This window comes from Salvelinus alpinus, chromosome 2, assembly GCF_045679555.1.
Source record: "Salvelinus alpinus chromosome 2, SLU_Salpinus.1, whole genome shotgun sequence".
In the NCBI taxonomy this organism is placed as follows: Eukaryota; Metazoa; Chordata; class Actinopteri; order Salmoniformes; family Salmonidae; genus Salvelinus; species Salvelinus alpinus.
Window position 1 is genome coordinate 31973264 of NC_092087.1, and position 15267 is coordinate 31988530.

Here is a 15267-nt window from a genome sequence, read left to right on the forward strand (position 1 = left end):
TATGACGGTGCCACGTTGAAAGTCACTGAGCTCTTCTGTAAGGCCATTCTACTGACAATGTTTGTCTCTGGAGATTGCATGGCTGTGTGCTCTATTTTATACACCTGTCAGCAACGGGTGTGGCTGAAATAGCCAAATCCACTAATTTGAAAGAGTGTCCACTAGAGGTCGACCGATTATGATTTTTCAATGCCTATACCGACACCGATTATTGGAGGACCAAAAAAAAGCTGATACCGATCAATCGGACAATTTTTATTTTTGTAGTAATGCAAATTACAACAATACAGAATGAACAATGAACACTTTCATTTTAGCTTAATATAATACAAAATAAAAATCTATTTAGTCTCAAATAAAAAATGAAACGCTCAATTTGGTTTAAATAATGCAAAAACACAGTGTTGGAGAAGAAAGTAAAAGTGCAAAAAGTTACAATCACCTTCTGCACCTGCTTCCTGACTCCCAGCATTATCATTAAACTCACCTTCTGCACCTGCTTCCTGACTCCCAGCATTATCATTAAACTCACCTTCTGCACCTGCTTCCTGACTCCCAGCATTATCATTAAACTCACCTTTTGCACCTGCTTCCTGACTCCCAGCGTTATCATTACAATCACCTTCTGTACCTGCTTCCTGAGTCCCAGCATTATCATTACAATCACCTTCTGCACCTGCTTCCTGACTCCCAGCGTTATCATTACAATCATCTTCTGTACCTGCTTCCTGAGTCCCAGCATTATCATTAAACTCACCTTCTGCACCTGCTTCCTGACTCCAAACATTATCATTAAACTCACCTTCTGTACCTGCTTCCTGAGTCCCAGCATTATCATTAGAATCCCCTTCTGCACCTGCTTCCTGACTCCCAGCATTATCATTAAACTCACATTCTGCACCTGCTTCCTGACTCCCAGCATTATCATTAAACTCACCTTCTGTACCTGCTTCCTGAGTCCCAGCATTATCATTAAACTCACCTTCTGCACCTGCTTCCTGACTCCCAGCGTTATCATTACAATCACCTTCTGCACCTGCTTCCTGAGTCCCAACATTATCATTACTATCCCCTTCTGCACCTGCTTCCTGACTCCCAGCATTATCATTAAACTCACCTCCTGCACCTGCTTCCTGACTCCCAGCGTTATCATTACAATCACCTTCTGCACCTGCTTCCTGACTCCCAGCGTTATCATTACAATCACCTTCTGCACCTGCTTCCTGACTCCCAGCGTTATCATTACAATCACCTTCTGCACCTGCTTCCTGACTCCCAGCGTTATCATTACAATCACCTTCTGCACCTGCTTCCTGACTCCCAGCGTTATCATTACAATCACCTTCTGCACCTGCTTCCTGACTCCCAGCGTTATTACAATCACCTTCTGCACCTGCTTCCTGACTCCGTGCTATCATTACAATCACCTTCTGCACCTGCTTCCTGACTCCCAGCGTTATCATTACAATCACCTTCTGCACCTGCTTCCTGACTCCCAGTGTTATCATTACAATCACCTTCTGCACCTGCTTCCTGACTCCCAGCATTATCATTAAACTCACCTTCTGCACCTGCTTCCTGACTCCCAGCGTTATCATTACAATCACCTTCTGCACCTGCTTCCTGACTCCCAGAGTTATCATTACAATCACCTTCTGCACCTGCTTCCTGACTCCCAGCGTTATCATTACAATCACCTTCTGCACCTGCTTCCTGACTCCCAGCGTTATCATTACAATCACCTTCTGCACCTGCTTCCTGACTCCCAGCGTTATCATTACAATCACCTTCTGCACCTGCTTCCTGACTCCCAGCGTTATCATTACAATCACCTTCTGCACCTGCTTCCTGACTCCCAGCGTTATCATTACAATCACCTTCTGCACCTGCTTCCTGACTCCCAGTGTTATCATTACAATCACCTTCTGCACCTGCTTCCTGACTCCCAGCATTATCATTAAACTCACCTTCTGCACCTGCTTCCTGACTCCCAGCGTTATCATTACAATCACCTTCTGCACCTGCTTCCTGACTCCCAGAGTTATCATTACAATCACCTTCTGCACCTGCTTCCTGACTCCCAGCGTTATCATTACAATCACCTTCTGCACCTGCTTCCTGACTCCCAGCGTTATCATTACAATCACCTTCTGCACCTGCTTCCTGACTCCCAGCGTTATCATTACAATCACCTTCTGCACCTGCTTCCTGACTCCCAGCGTTATCATTACAATCACCTTCTGCACCTGCTTCCTGACTCCCAGCGTTATCATTACAATCACCTTCTGCACCTGCTTCCTGACTCCCAGCGTTATCATTACAATCACCTTCTGCACCTGCTTCCTGACTCCAGCTGAGGAGCTGCAGGAGAAACCCTGATCAAAACAGGCTCTGTATGCTATGCACGTGTGATAGTTGTGTTGGATAAATAAGATACATGATGACTAGCGAAAATACACACAGGCCAATTCAATTTAACAAAAGTATGCAAATTAACCTATAGACCGATAAGCATGACGGTCAAATGTATTTACATCCACTGGTAATTCCATCAATGAATAAAAAGTATTATTTTGCTATGTTTTTTTTGTTCTTGTCCCGGTCATTTTGGTAACAGTTGTAATTATCGGCTTTTCGGTATATCCCCCAAGTCTAGTCAGAACACAGCATGGTAACACATAGTCACCATCTGTTCATACTGTGTGGTGTTGGGATGGTGTGCATTTCCCCCCTCACCCCCCTCTCTTTCGCTTTCTCTCTGTCTCTCTCTTACCTTCCTTCTTGCTGTCACCCTGTGAGGTTGGTGGTGCTGGGCTGTTCTACTGATAAGGTGAGACAGAGACAGGTACACTGATAAAAGAGCTGATCTAGTCTAGAGTTAACACAGATCTACGCTGCTGAAGCAGGAGATAATATCTTCTTCCCTGTATGGCTGTCGACACCGTCAGCGACACACCTGTAATGCTACTGTAGATGTACAGATCCCAGGACCAGCTGATCAACATCAATGCTTCTCAGATGCTGTGTGATTCAGTCAGTACTCAGCTATAAATGGAGAATCCTTCATCTCTCCTTTCTCTCTTTGTAGATGGGCAATCCACAGCTAAAGAATGAGGATTTGAGGATGGTTTTTGAATTAGATTAGACTACATATCTCTCATTGTCTTTATATGTGTGCAGTAACAGTGTGTGGGTAAAATCACTGGGGAAGCCAAGCCAGGGGGAAAAAGCCATATTACAACCTATGTGTTGTGATAATTGTGTTGTTTGCTGTATAACCTGTTAGTTCATATGCCTTTTGGCCAAAGGCCGAGACAATAAGAGGACACAGTGGCAGAATAAATTCAACCACACCTTTGTTTCTTCACAAAACCGAGAGCAACATCTGTCCGGTGCCGTCCACAAAACATATGGCATGTAACAAACAGTTACCGCAAGTCACAAAGACAACAGGAGCTGCCTCCACTATGCCAGCATCATTTCAACATCTAATCACCTATGCTTAATCTAATACAGTGACAATTAAAAGATACCAACAAATGATTTAGTCTAATCAGCGTAAGCTAAATATGGTGTGGCTGTCCATGGTACTGATTTATGTGTGTGTGTGCATGTGTGTGTGTGTGTGCGTGTGCATGTGTGTGTGTGTGCAAGTAGAAAAAACATGTTGACTCGCCCTACTTGAAGAGAAACGCAAATGCCATCCTCCTCTCTTTCATGTTGCCAAAACGGTCTATGACTCTATCATACAGTACACACTTTTAGGCTACCTGGCTAAAATACTTGCTTGCTAACCTAACTTCCTTTCATGGACAATGATGAGCTAGCTAGTTAACATAAGCCTACTAGCTACATCTAGCTACATATTTGTAACGACTCTCCTCTTCGTCTGATGATGAGGAATAGGAATCATCGGACCAAAGCGCAGCGTGGTAAGTGTTCATAGTAAATTTAATTAAATAAACTGAACACTGAATGACAAAAAACAACAAAGAGAGTGAACGACACGAAACAGGAAACAACCACCCACAAACACAGGTGGGAACAGGCTACCTAAGTATGGTTCTCAATCAGAGACAACGGTTGACAGCTGCCTCTGATTGGGAACCATACCAGGCCAAACACATAGAAAAGGACAACATAGAACAAAACATAGAATGCCCACCCCAACTCACGCCCTGACCAAACCAAAATAGAGACATAAAAAGGATCTCTAAGGTCAGGGCGTGACAATATTGAACTTCCATCCGCTCAGGCCAGAGGCACAATGTATGAATTTATGGTTGGATCAGAATACGGTCATTGGCCAGTACGGATTATTAAGTAAAACCACAAGTCAAAATCCCTATCTCCATCCATGGCTAATTTAGGAAAGGGACATTTTAGCTAGCTAGCTATCCACCGGAGGACAATGACACAATGAGATGTAACTATTCAAGTTTTTCATCAATGACGTTTTGCTTTTGATGTAATGTGATTGGTGTGAAGCCAAATCCAAACTGGTTTCCATTGACACTTTTCTTTGATACGCCAGGACCATTCACATTTATAATTTTTTTATCAAGGGATGCCAAAAGCTCACTGGCTTCCCTTGCATTCAATGCAAACGCAGCATCAGATAGATGGGCTACACATACTGAGACAGAGGGGCGCTGTTTCGCTCTCTTGGATGCCTTCTCTGGTGAGGTACATTAAGCCTTTTGCGAATTGAAGGAAAATTCTGAAAGATAAATTATTTTGTTTTTTTCTGTGTACATTTTGTGGGGAAGCCTGGCTTCCCTTGGCATCCACTGTCTGTGTGATAATGGTCAGTCAGAGAGATTTGTTTCATCAATCTGCTGAAAATCAAATCAAATTGTATTAGTCACATGCTCCGAATACAACAGGTGTAGACCTTACAGTGAAATGCTTACTTACGAGCCCATAACCATCAATGCAGTTCGAAAAAAATACAGATAAGAATAAGAGATAAAAGTAACAAGTAATTAAAGAGCAGCAGTGAAATAACAATAGTGAGACTATATACAGGGGGTACCGGTACAGAGTCAATGTGCGGGGGCACCGGTTATTTGAGGTAGTATGTACATTATTTTTGTACATTATGTACATTATGTTCATTATTTTTATCTTTTTAAGGGGTATGTACATGTTGGTAGAGTTATTAAAATGACTATGCATAGAGTAGCAGTGGTGTAAAGGGGGTGTGGGGTGTGGGGGGGCACTCTGGGTAGCCATTTGACTAGATGTTCAGGAGTCTTATGGCTTGGGGGTAGAAGCTGTTCAGAAGCCTCTTGGACCTAGATTTGACGCTGCGGTACCGCTTGCCATGTGGTAGCAGAGAGAACAGTCTATGAGTAGGGTGGCTGGAGTATTTTACAATTTTTAGGGCCTTCCTCTGACACCACCTGATATAGAGGTCCTGGATGGCAGGAAGCTTGGCCTAGGTGATGTACTGGGCCGTTCGCACTACTCTCTGTAGTACCTTGCGGTCGGAGGCCGAGCAGTTGCCATACCAGGCAGTGATGCAACCAGTCAGGATGCTCTCAATGGTGCAGCTGTAGAACCTTTTGAGGATCTGAGGACCCATGCCAAATCTTTTCAGTCTCCTGAAGGGGAATAGGTTTTGTCATGCCCTCTTCACAACTGTCTTGATGTGCTTGGACAATGTTAGTTTGTTGGTGATGTGGACACCAAGGACCTTAAAGCTCTCAACCTGCTCCACTGCAGCCCAGTCGTTGAGAATGGGGGCGTGCTCGGTCCTCTTTTTCCTGTATTCCACAAGATATCTCCTTTGTCTTGATCACGTTGAGGGAGAGGTTGTTGTCCTGGCACCACAGGGCCACTGTTGTGTCATCGGCAAATTTAATGATAGTGTTGGAGTCGTGCCTGGCCATGCAGTCATGAGTGAACAGGGAGTACAGGAGGGGTCTGAGCACGCACCCCTGAGGGGCCCCTGTGTTGAAGATTAGCGTTGCGGATGTGTTGTTACCTACCCTTACCACCTGGGGGCGGCCCGTCAGGAAGTCCAGGATCCAGTTGCAGAGGGAGGTGTTTAGTCCCAGGATCCTTAGCTTAGTGATGAGCTTTGAGGCCACTATGGTGTTGAACGCTGAGCTGTAGTCAATGAATAGCATTCTCACATAGGTGTTCCTTTTGTCCAGGTGGGAAAGGGCAGTGTGGAGTGCAATGGAGATTGCATCATCTGTGGAGCTGTTGGGGGGGTATGCAAATGAGAGTGGGTCTAGTGTTTCTGAGATGATGGTGTTGATGTGAGCCATGACCAGCCTTTCAAAGCACTTCATGGTTACAGACATGAATGCTACGGGTTGGTAGTCATTTAGGCAGGTTACCTTAGTGTTCTTGGGCACAGGGACTATGCTGGTCTGCTTGAAACATGTTGGTATTACAGACTCGGACAGGGAGAGGTTGAAAAAGTCAGTGAAGACACTTGCCAGTTGGTCAGCGCATGCTCGCAGTACACGTCCTGGTAATCTGTCTGGCCCTGAAGCCTTGTGAATGTTGACCTGTTTAAAGGTCTTACATTGGCTGCGGAGAGCGTGATCACACAGTCTTCCGGAGCAGCTGGTGCTCTCATGCATGTTTCAGTCTTATTTGCCTCGAAGCGAGCATAGAAGTAGTTTATCTCATCTGGTAGGCTTGTGTCACTGGGCAGCTCTTGGCTGTGCTTCCCTTTGTAGTCTGTAATGGTTTGCAAGCCCTGCCACATCCGACGAGCGTCAGAGCCGGTGTAGTATGATTCAATCTTAGCCCTGTATTGATGCTTTTCTTGTTTGATGGTTCGTCGCAGGGCATAGCGGGATTTCTTGTAAGCTTCCGGGTTAGAGTCCCGCTCCTTGAAGAGGCAGCTCTAGCCTTTATCTCAGTGCGGATGCTGCCTGTAATTCATGGCTTCTGGTTGGGGTATGTACGTACAGTCACTGTGGGGACGACATCATCAATGCACTTATTGATGAAGCCAGTGACTGATGTTGTGTACTCCTCAATGCCTTTGGAGGAATCCCGGAACATATTCCAGTCTGAGCTAGCAAAACAGTCCTGTAGCTTAGCATCTGCTTCATCTGACCACTTTTTATTGATCTAGTCACTGGTGCTTCCTGCTTTAATTTTTGCTTGTAAGTAGGAATCAGGAGGATAGAATTATGGTTTCATTTGCCAAATGGAGGGCGGGTGAGAGCTTTGTATGCGTCTGTGTGTGGAGTAAAGGTGGTCCAGAGTTTTTTTCCCTCTGGTTGCACATTTAACATGCTGATAGAAATTTGGTAAAACGGATTGAAGTTTCCCTGCGTTAAAGTTCCCGGCTACTAGGAGCGCTGCCTCTGGGTGACCGTTTTCTTGTTGGCTTATGGCGGAATACAGCTTATTCAATGCTGTCTTAGTGCCAGCCTCTGACTGTGGTGGTATGTAAACAGCTACGAAGAATACAAATGAAAACTCTCAGTAGGTAGTGTGGTCTACAGCTTATCATGAGATACTCTACCTCAGGCGAGCAATAGCTCGAGACTTCCTTAGATATCCTGCACCAGCTGTTGTTTACAAAAATACATAGACCGCCGCCCCTTGTCTTACCAGACACCGCTGTTCTATCCTGCCGGACATCGTATAACCAGCCAGCTGTATGTTGATAGTCGTCGTCGTTCAGCCACGACTCCGTGAAGTATATGATGTTACAGTTTTTAATGTCCTGTTTGTAGTTTAATCTCCGCGTAACTCGTTGATTTTATTGTCCAAAGATTGCACTTTTGATAGCAGAATGGAGGAAGTGGGGGTTTATTCGATCGCCTACGAATTCTCAGAAGGCAGCCCGACCTTCTGTCTTTCTCCGCCTCCTCTTCACGCAGATCACGGGGATCGGGGCCTGTTCCTGAGGAAGTAGTGTATCCTTTGCGTTGGGCTCGTCGAGTCGTGAAAGGAAAAAAAGGATTCTGCTAGTCTGTGGTCAGTAATCGCAGTCCTGATGTCTAGAAGTTATTTTCGCTCATAAGAGACTGTAGCAGCAACATTATGTACAAAATAAGTTAAAAAAATAAACAACGCAAATAGACGAACAAAAAAACACAATCGGCTGGGAGCACGTCAAACATCTGCCATCCTCAAACGTCTGCCATCCACCCATCTTAATAAGACTGTTAGTTGGAGCTCCTGTTTGGTCTGTTTGGTCTGTTTGGTCTGTTTGGTCTGTTTGGCCTGTTTGGTCTGTTTGGCCTGTTTGGCCTGTTTGGCCTGTTTGGTCTGTTTGGTCTGTTTGGTCTGTTTGGTCTGTTTGGTCTGTTTGGTATCTTTGGTCTGTTTGGTCTGTTTGGTCTGTTTGGTCTGTTTGGTATCTTTGGTGTCTTTGGTCTGTTTGGTCTGTTTGGTCTGTTTGGTCTGTTTGGTGTCTTTGGTCTGTTTGGTCTGTTTGGTGTCTTTGGTCTGTTTGGTCTGTTTGGTCTGTTTGGTATCTTTGGTCTGTTTGGTGTCTTTGGTCTGTTTGGTGTCTTTGGTCTGTTTGGTCTGTTTGGTATCTTTGGTCTGTTTGGTGTCTTTGGTCTGTTTGGTCTGTTTGGTCTGTTTGGTGTCTTTGGTCTGTTTGGTCTGTTTGGTGTCTTTGGTCTGTTTGGTCTGTTTGGTCTGTTTGGTATCTTTGGTCTGTTTGGTGTCTTTGGTCTGTTTGGTCTGTTTGGTCTGTTTGGTCTGTTTGGTGTCTTTGGTCTGTTTGGTCTGATTGGTGTCTTTGGTCTGTTTGGTCTGTTTGGTCTGTTTGGTCTGTTTGGTATCTTTGGTCTGTTTGGTGTCTTTGGTCTGTTTGGTCTGTTTGGTCTGTTTGGTGTCTTTGGTCTGTTTGGTCTGTTTGGTGTCTTTGGTCTGTTTGGTCTGTTTGGTCTGTTTGGTCTGTTTGGTCTGTTTGGTATCTTTGGTCTGTTTGGTGTCTTTGGTCTGTTTGGTCTGTTTGGTCTGTTTGGTCTGTTTGGTATCTTTGGTCTGTTTGGTGTCTTTGGTCTGTTTGGTCTGTTTGGTCTGTTTGGTCTGTTTGGTGTCTTTGGTCTGTTTGGTCTGTTTGGTGTCTTTGGTCTGTTTGGTCTGTTTGGTCTGTTTGGTGTCTTTGGTCTGTTTGGTCTGTTTGGCCTGTTTGGTCTGTTTGGTCTGTTTGGCCTGTTTGGTCTGTTTGGCCTGTTTGGTCTGTTTGGTCTGTTTGGTCTGTTTGGTCTGTTTGGCCTGTTTGGTCTGTTTGGTCTGTTTGGTCTGTTTGGTGTCTTTGGTCTGTTTGGTCTGTTTGGTCTGTTTGGCCTGTTTGGTCTGTTTGGCCTGTTTGGTCTGTTTGGTCTGTTTGGCCTGTTTGGTCTGTTTGGTCTGTTTGGTCTGTTTGGTCTGTTTGGCCTGTTTGGTCTGTTTGGTCTGTTTGGCCTGTTTGGTCTGTTTGGTGTCTTTGGTCTGTTTGGTGTCTTTGGTCTGTTTGGTCTGTTTGGTCTGTTTGGTCTGTTTGGCCTGTTTGGTCTGTTTGGTCTGTTTGGTCTGTTTGGTCTGTTTGGTCTGTTTGGTGTCTTTGGTATCTTTGGTCTGTTTGGTCTGTTTGGTCTGTTTGGTCTGTTTGGTCTGTTTGGTCTGTTTGGTGTGTTTGGTCTGTTTGGTGTCTTTGGTCTGTTTGGTCTGTTTGGTCTGTTTGGTCTGTTTGGCCTGTTTGGTCTGTTTGGTCTGTTTGGCCTGTTTGGTCTGTTTGGTCTGTTTGGTCTGTTTGGCCTGTTTGGTCTGTTTGGTCTGTTTGGTCTGTTTGGCCTGTTTGGCCTGTTTGGTCTGTTTGGTCTGTTTGGTCTGTTTGGTGTCTTTGGTCTGTTTGGTATCTTTGGTGTGTTTGGTCTGTTTGGCCTGTTTGGTCTGTTTGGTCTGTTTGGTCTGTTTGGTGTCTTTGGTCTGTTTGGTCTGTTTGGTCTGTTTGGTATCTTTGGTCTGTTTGGTGTCTTTGGTCTGTTTGGTCTGTTTGGTCTGTTTGGTCTGTTTGGTATCTTTGGTCTGTTTGGTGTCTTTGGTGTCTTTGGTCTGTTTGGTCTGTTTGGTCTGTTTGGTGTCTTTGGTCTGTTTGGTCTGTTTGGTGTCTTTGGTCTGTTTGGTGTCTTTGGTCTGTTTGGTCTGTTTGGTCTGTTTGGTATCTTTGGTCTGTTTGGTGTCTTTGGTCTGTTTGGTCTGTTTGGTCTGTTTGGTCTGTTTGGTGTCTTTGGTCTGTTTGGTCTGTTTGGTGTCTTTGGTCTGTTTGGTCTGTTTGGTCTGTTTGGTATCTTTGGTCTGTTTGGTGTCTTTGGTCTGTTTGGTCTGTTTGGTGTCTTTGGTCTGTTTGGTCTGTTTGGTCTGTTTGGTATCTTTGGTCTGTTTGGTGTCTTTGGTCTGTTTGGTCTGTTTGGTCTGTTTGGTCTGTTTGGTGTCTTTGGTCTGTTTGGTCTGTTTGGTGTCTTTGGTCTGTTTGGTCTGTTTGGTCTGTTTGGTATCTTTGGTCTGTTTGGTGTCTTTGGTCTGTTTGGTCTGTTTGGTCTGTTTGGTCTGTTTGGTCTGTTTGGTGTCTTTGGTCTGTTTGGTCTGATTGGTGTCTTTGGTCTGTTTGGTCTGTTTGGTCTGTTTGGTCTGTTTGGTATCTTTGGTCTGTTTGGTGTCTTTGGTCTGTTTGGTCTGTTTGGTCTGTTTGGTGTCTTTGGTCTGTTTGGTCTGTTTGGTGTCTTTGGTCTGTTTGGTCTGTTTGGTCTGTTTGGTCTGTTTGGTCTGTTTGGTATCTTTGGTCTGTTTGGTGTCTTTGGTCTGTTTGGTCTGTTTGGTCTGTTTGGTCTGTTTGGTATCTTTGGTCTGTTTGGTGTCTTTGGTCTGTTTGGTCTGTTTGGTCTGTTTGGTCTGTTTGGTGTCTTTGGTCTCTTTGGTCTGTTTGGTGTCTTTGGTCTGTTTGGTCTGTTTGGTCTGTTTGGTGTCTTTGGTCTGTTTGGTCTGTTTGGCCTGTTTGGTCTGTTTGGTCTGTTTGGCCTGTTTGGTCTGTTTGGCCTGTTTGGTCTGTTTGGTCTGTTTGGTCTGTTTGGCCTGTTTGGTCTGTTTGGTCTGTTTGGTCTGTTTGGCCTGTTTGGTCTGTTTGGTCTGTTTGGTCTGTTTGGCCTGTTTGGTCTGTTTGGCCTGTTTGGCCTGTTTGGTCTGTTTGGTCTGTTTGGTCTGTTTGGTCTGTTTGGTGTCTTTGGTCTGTTTGGTCTGTTTGGTCTGTTTGGCCTGTTTGGTCTGTTTGGTCTGTTTGGTCTGTTTGGTCTGTTTGGTCTGTTTGGTGTCTTTGGTATCTTTGGTCTGTTTGGTCTGTTTGGTCTGTTTGGTCTGTTTGGTGTCTTTGGTCTGTTTGGTCTGTTTGGTCTGTTTGGCCTGTTTGGTCTGTTTGGTCTGTTTGGCCTGTTTGGTCTGTTTGGTCTGTTTGGTCTGTTTGGTCTGTTTGGTCTGTTTGGCCTGTTTGGTCTGTTTGGCCTGTTTGGTCTGTTTGGTCTGTTTGGTCTGTTTGGTGTCTTTGGTCTGTTTGGTATCTTTGGTCTGTTTGGTCTGTTTGGCCTGTTTGGTCTGTTTGGTCTGTTTGGTGTCTTTGGTCTGTTTGGTCTGTTTGGTCTGTTTGGTCTGTTTGGTCTGTTTGGTATCTTTGGTCTGTTTGGTGTCTTTGGTCTGTTTGGTCTGTTTGGTCTGTTTGGTATCTTTGGTCTGTTTGGTGTCTTTGGTGTCTTTGGTCTGTTTGGTCTGTTTGGTCTGTTTGGTGTCTTTGGTCTGTTTGGTCTGTTTGGTGTCTTTGGTCTGTGTGGTCTGTTTGGTCTGTTTGGTGTCTTTGGTCTGTTTGGTCTGTTTGGCCTGTTTGGTCTGTTTGGTCTGTTTGGCCTGTTTGGTCTGTTTGGCCTGTTTGGTCTGTTTGGTCTGTTTGGTCTGTTTGGCCTGTTTGGCCTGTTTGGTCTGTTTGGTCTGTTTGGTCTGTTTGGTGTCTTTGGTCTGTTTGGTCTGTTTGGTCTGTTTGGCCTGTTTGGTCTGTTTGGTCTGTTTGGTCTGTTTGGTCTGTTTGGTGTCTTTGGTCTGTTTGGTCTGTTTGGTCTGTTTGGTCTGTTTGGTCTGTTTGGTCTGTTTGGCCTGTTTGGTCTGTTTGGTCTGTTTGGTCTGTTTGGTGTCTTTGGTCTGTTTGGTCTGTTTGGTGTCTTTGGTCTGTTTGGTCTGTTTGGTCTGTTTGGCCTGTTTGGTCTGTTTGGTCTGTTTGGCCTGTTTGGTCTGTTTGGTCTGTTTGGTCTGTTTGGTCTGTTTGGCCTGTTTGGTCTGTTTGGCCTGTTTGGTCTGTTTGGCCTGTTTGGTCTGTTTGGTCTGTTTGGTGTCTTTGGTCTGTTTGGTATCTTTGGTCTGTTTGGCCTGTTTGGTCTGTTTGGTCTGTTTGGTCTGTTTGGTCTGTTTGGTGTCTTTGGTCTGTTTGGTCTGTTTGGTGTCTTTTGTGTCTTTGGTCTGTTTGGTCTGTTTGGTCTGTTTGGTCTGTTTGGTGTCTTTGGCCTGTTTGGTCTGTTTGGCCTGTTTGGTCTGTTTGGTGTCTTTGGTCTGTTTGGTCTGTTTGGTCTGTTTGGTCTGTTTGGTGTCTTTGGCCTGTTTGGTCTGTTTGGTCTGTTTGGTCTGTTTGGTGTCTTTGGTCTGTTTGGTCTGTTTGGTCTGTTTGGTTTGTTTGGTCTGTTTGGCCTGTTTGGTCTGTTTGGTCTGTTTGGTCTGTTTGGTGTCTTTGGTCTGTTTGGTCTGTTTGGTCTGTTTGGTCTGTTTGGTCTGTTTGGTGTCTTTGGCCTGTTTGGAATGTTTGGTCTGTTTGGTCTGTTTGGTGTCTTTGGTCTGTTTGGTCTGTTTGGTCTGTTTGGTCTGTTTGGTCTGTTTGGTATCTTTGGTATCTTTGGTCTGTTTGGTGTCTTTGGTCTGTTTGGTATCTTTGGTATCTTTGGTCTGTTTGGTCTGTTTGGCCTGTTTGGTCTGTTTGGTTTGTTTGGTCTGTTTGGTATCTTTGGTATCTTTGGTCTGTTTGGTCTGTTTGGTGTCTTTGGTCTGTTTGGCCTGTTTGGTCTGTTTGGTGTCTTTGGTCTGTTTGGTCTGTTTGGTCTGTTTGGTCTGTTTGGTCTGTTTGGTCTGTTTGGTCTGTTTGGTGTCTTTGGTCTGTTTGGTCTGTTTGGTCTGTTTGGCCTGTTTGGTCTGTTTGGTCTGTTTGGTCTGTTTGGTGTCTTTGGTCTGTTTGGCCTGTTTGGTCTGTTTGGTCTGTTTGGTCTGTTTGGTCTGTTTGGTCTGTTTGGTCTGTTTGGCCTGTTTGGTCTGTTTGGCCTGTTTGGTCTGTTTGGTCTGTTTGGTCTGTTTGGTGTCTTTGGTCTGTTTGGTATCTTTGGTCTGTTTGGTCTGTTTGGTCTGTTTGGTCTGTTTGGTCTGTTTGGTCTGTTTTGTCTGTTTTGTCTGTTTTGTCTGTTTGGTGTCTTTGGTGTCTTTGGTCTGTTTGGTCTGTTTGGTCTGTTTGGTGTCTTTGGTCTGTTTGGTCTGTTTGGCCTGTTTGGTCTGTTTGGTCTGTTTGGCCTGTTTGGTCTGTTTGGTCTGTTTGGTCTGTTTGGTCTGTTTGGCCTGTTTGGTCTGTTTGGCCTGTTTGGTCTGTTTGGCCTGTTTGGTCTGTTTGGTCTGTTTGGTGTCTTTGGTCTGTTTGGTATCTTTGGTCTGTTTGGTCTGTTTGGCCTGTTTGGTCTGTTTGGTCTGTTTGGTCTGTTTGGTCTGTTTGGTCTGTTTGGTGTCTTTGGTCTGTTTGGTCTGTTTGGTGTCTTTGGTGTCTTTGGTCTGTTTGGTCTGTTTGGTCTGTTTGGTCTGTTTGGTCTGTTTGGTGTCTTTGGCCTGTTTGGTCTGTTTGGCCTGTTTGGTCTGTTTGGTGTCTTTGGTCTGTTTGGTCTGTTTGGTCTGTTTGGTCTGTTTGGTGTCTTTGGCCTGTTTGGTCTGTTTGGTCTGTTTGGTCTGTTTGGTGTCTTTGGTCTGTTTGGTCTGTTTGGTCTGTTTGGCCTGTTTGGTCTGTTTGGTCTGTTTGGTCTGTTTGGTGTCTTTGGTCTGTTTGGTCTGTTTGGTCTGTTTGGTCTGTTTGGTGTCTTTGGCCTGTTTGGAATGTTTGGTCTGTTTGGTCTGTTTGGTGTCTTTGGTCTGTTTGGTCTGTTTGGTCTGTTTGGTATCTTTGGTATCTTTGGTCTGTTTGGTGTCTTTGGTCTGTTTGGTATCTTTGGTATCTTTGGTCTGTTTGGTCTGTTTGGCCTGTTTGGTTTGTTTGGTCTGTTTGGTATTTTTGGTATCTTTGGTCTGTTTGGTCTGTTTGGTGTCTTTGGTCTGTTTGGTCTGTTTGGTCTGTTTGGCCTGTTTGGTCTGTTTGGTCTGTTTGGTCTGTTTGGTCTGTTTGGTCTGTTTGGCCTGTTTGGTCTGTTTGGTCTGTTTGGCCTGTTTGGTCTGTTTGGTGTCTTTGGTCTGTTTGGTCTGTTTGGTCTGTTTGGTCTGTTTGGTCTGTTTGGTGTCTTTGGTCTGTTTGGTCTGTTTGGTGTCTTTGGTCTGTTTGGTGTCTTTGGTCTGTTTGGCCTGTTTGGTCTGTTTGGTCTGTTTGGCCTGTTTGGTCTGTTTGGTCTGTTTGGTCTGTTTGGTCTGTTTGGCCTGTTTGGTCTGTTTGGTCTGTTTGGTCTGTTTGGTGTCTTTGGTCTGTTTGGTCTGTTTGGTGTCTTTGGTCTGTTTGGTCTGTTTGGTCTGTTTGGCCTGTTTGGTCTGTTTGGCCTGTTTGGTCTGTTTGGTCTGTTTGGTCTGTTTGGTCTGTTTGGCCTGTTTGGCCTGTTTGGTCTGTTTGGTCTGTTTGGTCTGTTTGGCCTGTTTGGTCTGTTTGGCCTGTTTGGTCTGTTTGGTCTGTTTGGTGTCTTTGGTCTGTTTGGTATCTTTGGTCTGTTTGGTCTGTTTGGCCTGTTTGGTCTGTTTGGTCTGTTTGGTCTGTTTGGTCTGTTTGGTCTGTTTGGTCTGTTTGGTGTCTTTGGTCTGTTTGGTCTGTTTGGTCTGTTTGGTGTCTTTGGTCTGTTTGGTCTGTTTGGTCTGTTTGGTGTCTTTGGTCTGTTTGGTCTGTTTGGCCTGTTTGGTCTGTTTGGTGTCTTTGGTCTGTTTGGTCTGTTTGGTCTGTTTGGTGTCTTTGGCCTGTTTGGTCTGTTTGGTCTGTTTGGTCTGTTTGGTGTCTTTGGTCTGTTTGGTCTGTTTGGTCTGTTTGGTTTGTTTGGTCTGTTT